Genomic DNA, 7,101 nt, shown 5'->3' with positions numbered 1-7,101 from the left:
GGTTTTGTTGCATCCGGCTTCAAGGGCAGGAACGTTTGCCTCTTGTCAGTTCATTAGCAATGCAGGCATGGGGTCTGGCCTACACAGTAGAGTCACAAATGGCTCCAGGATGGGGCCACATCAGCACACCTCTTCCCCTTCCAGGCTTATGTAAAGAGTCCGCACAATGCAACCACCAAGAACTGGGAATACACTCCCACTTCCCTGGGTGACACTCCCTAGACAAATTCACAGGCTGCAGCAGCTTCTCTTGGAGGTTTGCACACACACAAGCAAGCTTTGAGACAGTCATGTGACATTTCAGTCTCTCACACCTTGACAGGCTTGAGAGGTGGGCCTGTGAGAACCTCATGAAGTTCAACAATGCCAAGTGCAAGGTCCTGCACATAGGTTGAGGCAATCCCAAGCACAGATACAGGCTGGGTGGAAAAGTGGATTGAGAGCAATCCTGTGGAGAAGGACTGGGGAGTAATAATGGATGGAAAACACTATGAGCCAACTATGTGCACTTGCAGCCTAGAAAGCCAAGTGTACCCTTGACTGCTTCATGAGAAATGTGGCTATCACGTCGAGGGAGGTGATTCTCCCACTCTGCTCTGATGAGACCCCAGCTGGAGTACTCTGTGTTCAGCTCTGGGGCCACCAGCATAAGAAAGGCATGGACCTGCTTGAGCAGGTCCACAGGAGAACCACAAAGATGATCAGGGTATGGAGCACCTCCCTTATGCAGACAGGCTGAGAGCACTGGGGTTGTTCAGCCTGGAGAAGAGAAGGCCCCAGAGAGACCTTATGGCAGCCTTCCAGTACCTAAAGGAGGCCTACAGGAAGGATGGAGAGGGACTTTTTACAAGGGCATGTAGTTAGATTAGATACAGGGAAGAAGTTCTTAACTGTGAGGGTGATGAGACACTGGCACAGGTTGCCCAGAGAAGCTGTGGCTGCCCCCTCCCTGGCAGTGTTCAAGGCCAGGTTGGACGGGGCTCTGAGCAACCTGGTCTAGTGGGAGGCATCCCTGCCCATGACAGCAGGGGCGTTATATCTAGATGATCTTTAAGATCCTTTCCAGTACAAACCAATCTATGATTCTATGATTTTATGAAATACATACATATTTGTTATTTATATTGAGCCTCCTCTTTTGCAATCAAAACAGTATATGGAAAGGTATCAAGCCCTGAAAAATAAACAAAACTCAACGTGGCTGAAAACCAACATGGGGTTAATGGTTTCTTCATTATGAAAAAAGGAGTATGATAAAATATTAATAGTGAATTTTTGTCTATATTGTTTCATCCTTAATATTTCTGACAATCTCATTGGGCTTCACAAAAATTGTAGTTCTAGTGATGAATTTTCAGGAAATAAAATTGCATAGGTTCCTACTATATAAAACAGGATATTGAAACTTTACTTTGAAAATTACCGTATCATAAGCAGTAACAGTATAAGGTGTAGCCAGTGCTAGATCAGAACACTGGTGGTAAAATAACTGGCAAATAGAAAATAGTTAGGATTAGAAGAATTTATTTTTTTTTTCTTAATATCTAGTGGTATCTCTCTCGTTTGTAATTAGCTCTATAACAAAGGTAAATACAATTTAATTAATTAAAACCTGCCTGTATTTGGCCACTTCCCATCTTTATCATTCCACTGCTTTTTCTACAGAGCACATAAAAAAAGATGTGTAAAATGTGATGAGAAAGTGACACAATATGACTATTAAGAACCACAGAGATAGAGCAGTTTCCAGTATCTTGATGACAAAAGAGAGAGCATCTCATCAGCTACCTCTATTTTATAGTGTGTATGTTTGGACAAATACCATGAGCTAATAACAGTGGTCTTCCCATTTCTGTCTATCCCTGTGCCTGAACAATCGGAGAAAATTAGCTCTCCAAAGTGGTAAAGGGCATATACAGTACAGTCTTACAAATCAGTTGCAATAAAATTTTGCTGACATAGCTTCTCTAACAAGGTCATAGCACATTACAGTTAAATAAATAAAGGCACACGTAATCACACATACTAAAACCACAAAACCAAACCCCTGAGAAAATTAAAAACCTCATTCACCTCACTGGAAGAGGCAAAGTGAACAAGCATGAGTAAAGTTAATTACAATACACAAAACAAGTATTATAATAGGCAAAACTATGTGACCATGTATCCTGGATGGAACTGATGTATCTTTTTCTGAGAAACTGCAATTGCGTATGAGATACAGCCCAGGATGAGTCACTGTCAAGACTTCAGTTGACTTCAGAGGCTTTGGAGGAAGCTACTGCATGAGAGCCATCACAGGGCCATGTAGGAGAAAGACCAAGCTTCACTTCCGTTCAAACACTTAGCATTTTTCACAGTCCTTGAATTTGAATAAAAATGCAAATTATATAGGAAGCCGCAATAGATACAGGTGGTAAAGAAGAGTTATTCCATTGAAGGAAACTCTCCAAAAGCAGATCCTTTATGAATAGTTTTTCTATAAAAGGATAAATGTGAATGTTAGAAAGTGCTAGAAGTTCTAACTGTTCATCCATTCTTCATTGTCTTTTTTCAGCTCTCCTAGTACATCTCTTTCATATTCAATTAAAGGTTGTTCTGTTGAGGAGCTTGTGGGAAGGAAATATTAAACACATGTTATAATGAAGAGACATTCTGGAGTTCAAACTGAAATATTACTTCAAATTTTATTAGGAGTCTGTTGGAACTGATACAGTACTCATTTATTTACCCTCTTTTACCCTGAAATCTCATGTTGAGACCTTAACTAACTAGTAAACATCAATTCTTTTAAGAATAAAGGAAATACAGATTTATTAATGGGTGGACTTCTGTTGTAATTTGATTTGTGTGAACTTTTCTAGAACTATTACAGTGATGGAATTTAGCCAGTCTAGTGTCTTTAAATTACTGTTGGAGCCAAAGCGCACTCTAGGACCATTTTTAATCATAATACTTATTTCTGACAGTGCCCTACACCAATTAATAAAGCATCTGACTTTGAATTCTTACAGAAGCTGATAGATTTTGTTTTGCACAGGGGAATATAAGAATTCAATTTGTTTTTAAAGGTAAAAAAGATTAAAATCAGCTAATAATAATAGGATTTTTTTTTTTAAGTTAAAAGGGAAGAAGAGGACAGACAGGCCTGTAGTTTATAGTCCTTTATATTTTCTATTTACACTTCTGGATATAAATATTACCCAAATTCCTTCTCTCCTACAACATCATTCACTACAAAAAGGACATTGAATTCTTGAGCATGTCCAGAGAAGGGCAGCGAAGCTGGTGCAGGGTCTGGAGCACAGGTCGTACGAGGAGCGGCTGAGGGAACTGGGGGGGTTTAGTCTGGAGAAGAGGAGGCTGAGGGGAGACCTCATCGCCCTCTACAGCTCCCTGAAAGGAGGGTGCAGAGAGATGGGGATGAGTCTCTTGAACCAAGCAACAAGCGATAGGACAAGAGGGAATGGCCTCAAGTTGCACAGGGAATGTTAAGACTGGATATTAGGAAGCATTTCTTTCCAGAAGGGGTTGTTGGGCGTTGGAATGGGCTGCCCAGGGAGGTGGTGGAGTCCTCATCCCTGGAGGTGTTTAAGAGCTGAGTCTACATAGCGCTGAGGGATCTGGTGTAGTTGGGAACTGTCAGTGTTAGGTTAATGGTTGGAATGGTTGGACTGGATGATCTTCAAGGTCTTTTCCAACCTTGATGATTCTGTGATCATCCCAGCATTTTCTATGAATAAGGTAAAGAAACATTTGTCAAAATGCCTTCAGTAATTTAGTGCAGCAAAGCTGGGCTTCTAGGAAGATGTAAAGTTTTCACTGGGCCAGCTGTTAATAGTCTTAAAAGGCTGTTTCAGTGGTAACTGAACTAGCAAACTTTTGGGCACTCAGGTAGACATCTCCCCCCCAAGGAGATTATGGAATTACGTGCACATTTTATTCCTGCCAACATTGTAATGTTTTCATAAAAGATACTCAGAAATTATGTTGTGTGTATACTGTTAGGTCAAATAAAGCTACTGCATTCCTAGCCTATCTACACTTTGCTTAACCTCCCACTCTTTCTCATTTTTTTTCTAATTGTTTTCCTTGCTTCTTATTGGTTAATTCAAAAATCTATTCTGATCACACAGTAAATTCCCTAACCATTTTTATTTTCTTTTGGAAGTTTCAGCACCGTTTCTGGCTATGGTCTGTTCTCAATTCATAGCTGCATTGTCTTCGGACAGCCCTATTCACATGTAAATTGTAAACTGCATGCATTATGTTTTATGGCTATTAATCAGCCTGCAATAAGAATGCTAGAATGTAGGTAGGCAAATGTAGCTTTGGAGAGGATGTGTACAGCACTGACATTTCTTATTTAAGAGGTAAATTATCAGTCAAGCTTCTGGAAAGTGGATCAAACTGTATTATGTTATCTGGGTTTAGACAGTCTAAACTTTTTAGGCATCATACTACTATTGTATTCTAATCAGTGATTTCTGATCACAGTCAATACCCAAAATACTTTAACACTCTGAAACAGTGCACCTACAAAGAAAGTGGCATGCTCTTCTCTCATCATAGTTATTGTTTTGTAGGCAGTTGCTGTCTCTCGGTTTTGCTGTTTCCTGTACGAAGCATTAAGCTGATTCTATCAGATGCTCCCTTTTGAATATGATAAAATCCCCAAGTATGGGAGATGTTTCAAGTGTAGCTGATGACAATGATCATCTCCTCTGTATTTTCAGCCCCACTATTGCATAAATCACACCATAAGAGTTCAGCCCCAGCATGTTATAGTAGAAGGCTAGTGGGTCATCACTACTTACAAAGATGACATAGCTCTAACCAGCATCAGCATCCAGTGTCAGCTGTGGTACAGCATCAGAGAAATGCATTGTTAAGAAGCAAAAGAAAGGAAGCACATGCTCATTTGGCCTGCTTTTCTATACCTAAATGGGTTAAAGATCTTACATTTTCAAAAACCACTTAAGAGTATTTTCATGTTATTTGAGTGCATACTGGTCTACGCTGCAGACTGCAGTATAGAACTTAGAGAGATACCACAGACAACTTCAAATGTGCTACCTAGGGCACCAGGAACAACCTTGCAAAAAGTGACCGCAAAAGTTAAACATAATCCAGAGAACCATTTCAGGTGAGAGAATGCCACACTAAATTATTAGAGATAGCTTAGGTAAATGCAGTGTAACTCATCTGGGTGGTGGAAACACAGCGAGAACAAAACACAGTGAAGCCCTCAGAGCATGCCCAAACATCAATGTGAGGAGGTGGTTCACCAGAATTAAACTAGGTGATGCTACATACATACTGTTGGCAGAAATTAATCTTGTTCATGTTTGAAGAAAGGTCAGGTCATCAAAAGCTCAAAGTTGGTAATGAGTGACCCTAGTATTTGTGTATCTTTAGCTTTCACAGTGCACAAATAGGTTTTGAAAATTATATTATCCTTTAAGTCTGTTGGGTTCATTTTGAAAGCTCTAACTAGCAACATCAGCTCAGATACTGTCAATAAAGGTGGGTTTAGAAATTAAAATAAACTCTTTATGAGGAAAATTACATTAAATATGTGCTCAAGTCAAGCAAAAGATTTAGTCTTGTTAGTATATTCATGTTTTATTGACTGCTTTTATTAAATTGAGATTGTGAACTCCTTTATACAAGACAGTTCTCTCCAGTAAAGGCAGCTTGTTGAAACTTTTCTTAAGGAAAGCTACTAATTACACATTTAGGTTCATTTTTGTTTATGGCTGCATGTAAAGCTGCAAAACCAAGCTGATTTTTTGATTTACCAAATTTCTAAAATAATATACAGAATTGTTTAGTTGTGTCTGATAATGTTTTTTAAAGGTATAGTTAGTTAAAAAATGAAAAAATAATTGTCAAGATGCACTATATTTAGTTCAACACAAAATGAAACATCTTTCTTAGAAGTTAAAAGAAATTCTGAGCTAAAAGTTATTGCAAAAAGAAAACCAAACTGAAGAACCATGATTTTTTCCCAGTTTTACCAACTCTATACAACTAATAAAACCCCATAAGCATCATTAACATTTATTAGCAACTTACGATTTAAACCTGTCAAGCCTCTAGACACCATGCAGCTTCTCTCTAACCCTCCCCGACCTCCAGGAAGTGGAGGAGAGAATCGGAGGTGTAAATGTAGGGAAATTTGCAGGTTGAGGCAAAAACAATTTAATAATTGAAATAAAATAAAATAAAAATAATAATCACAGAATCATCTAGGTTTGAAAGGACCCTGGAAATCATCTAGTCCAACTGTTAGCCTAGCACAGTTCCCACCTACAGCATATCCTTAATCTCTAAATCGACTCTACTCTTGAACACCTCCAGGGATGGGGACTCCACCACCTCCCTGGGCAGCCCATTCCAACGCCCAACAACCCCTTCGGAAAGAAATGCTTCCTAATATCTAGTCTGAACTTTCCCTGGCTCAACTTGAGGCCATTCCCTCTTGTCCTATTGCTTGTTACTTGGTTCAAGAGACTCATCCCCAGCTCTCTCCAACCAAAAACAAGGTAGCTGTAGAGGGCCATGGGGTCTCCCCTCAGCCTCCTCTTCTCCAGACTAAACACCCCCAGTTCCCTCAGCCGCTCCTCGTACGACCTGTGCTCCAGACCCTGCACCAGCTCCGTTGCCCTTCTCTGGACACGCTCGAGTCATTCAATGTCCTTTTTGGAGTGAGGGGCCCAAAACTGAACACAGGAATCGAGGGGCGGCCTCCCCAGTGCCAGTACAGGGGTCAGATCCCTTCCCTGTCCCTGCTGGCCACGCTATTGCTGACACAAGCCAGGATGCCATTGGCCTTCTTGGCCCCCTGGGCACACTGCTGGCTCCTGTTCATCGGGCTGTCAATCACCCCCCCAGGTCCCTCTCTGACTGGCAGCTCTCCAGCCACTCCTCCCCAAGCCTGTAGCGCTGCTGGGGGTTGTTGTGGCCCAAGGGCAGCCCCCGGCATTTGCCCTTATTGACACTCCCCCAGTTGGCCTCAGCCCATGGCTCCAGCCTGTCCAGGTCTCTCTGCAGAGCCTCCCTGCCCTCGAGCAGATCAACGCTCCCACCCAACTTGGG

The sequence above is a fragment of the Athene noctua genome, chromosome Z (genome assembly GCF_965140245.1).
Source record: "Athene noctua chromosome Z, bAthNoc1.hap1.1, whole genome shotgun sequence".
Lineage (NCBI taxonomy): Eukaryota > Metazoa > Chordata > Aves > Strigiformes > Strigidae > Athene > Athene noctua.
Note: the sequence above shows the minus strand (reverse complement) of the source record.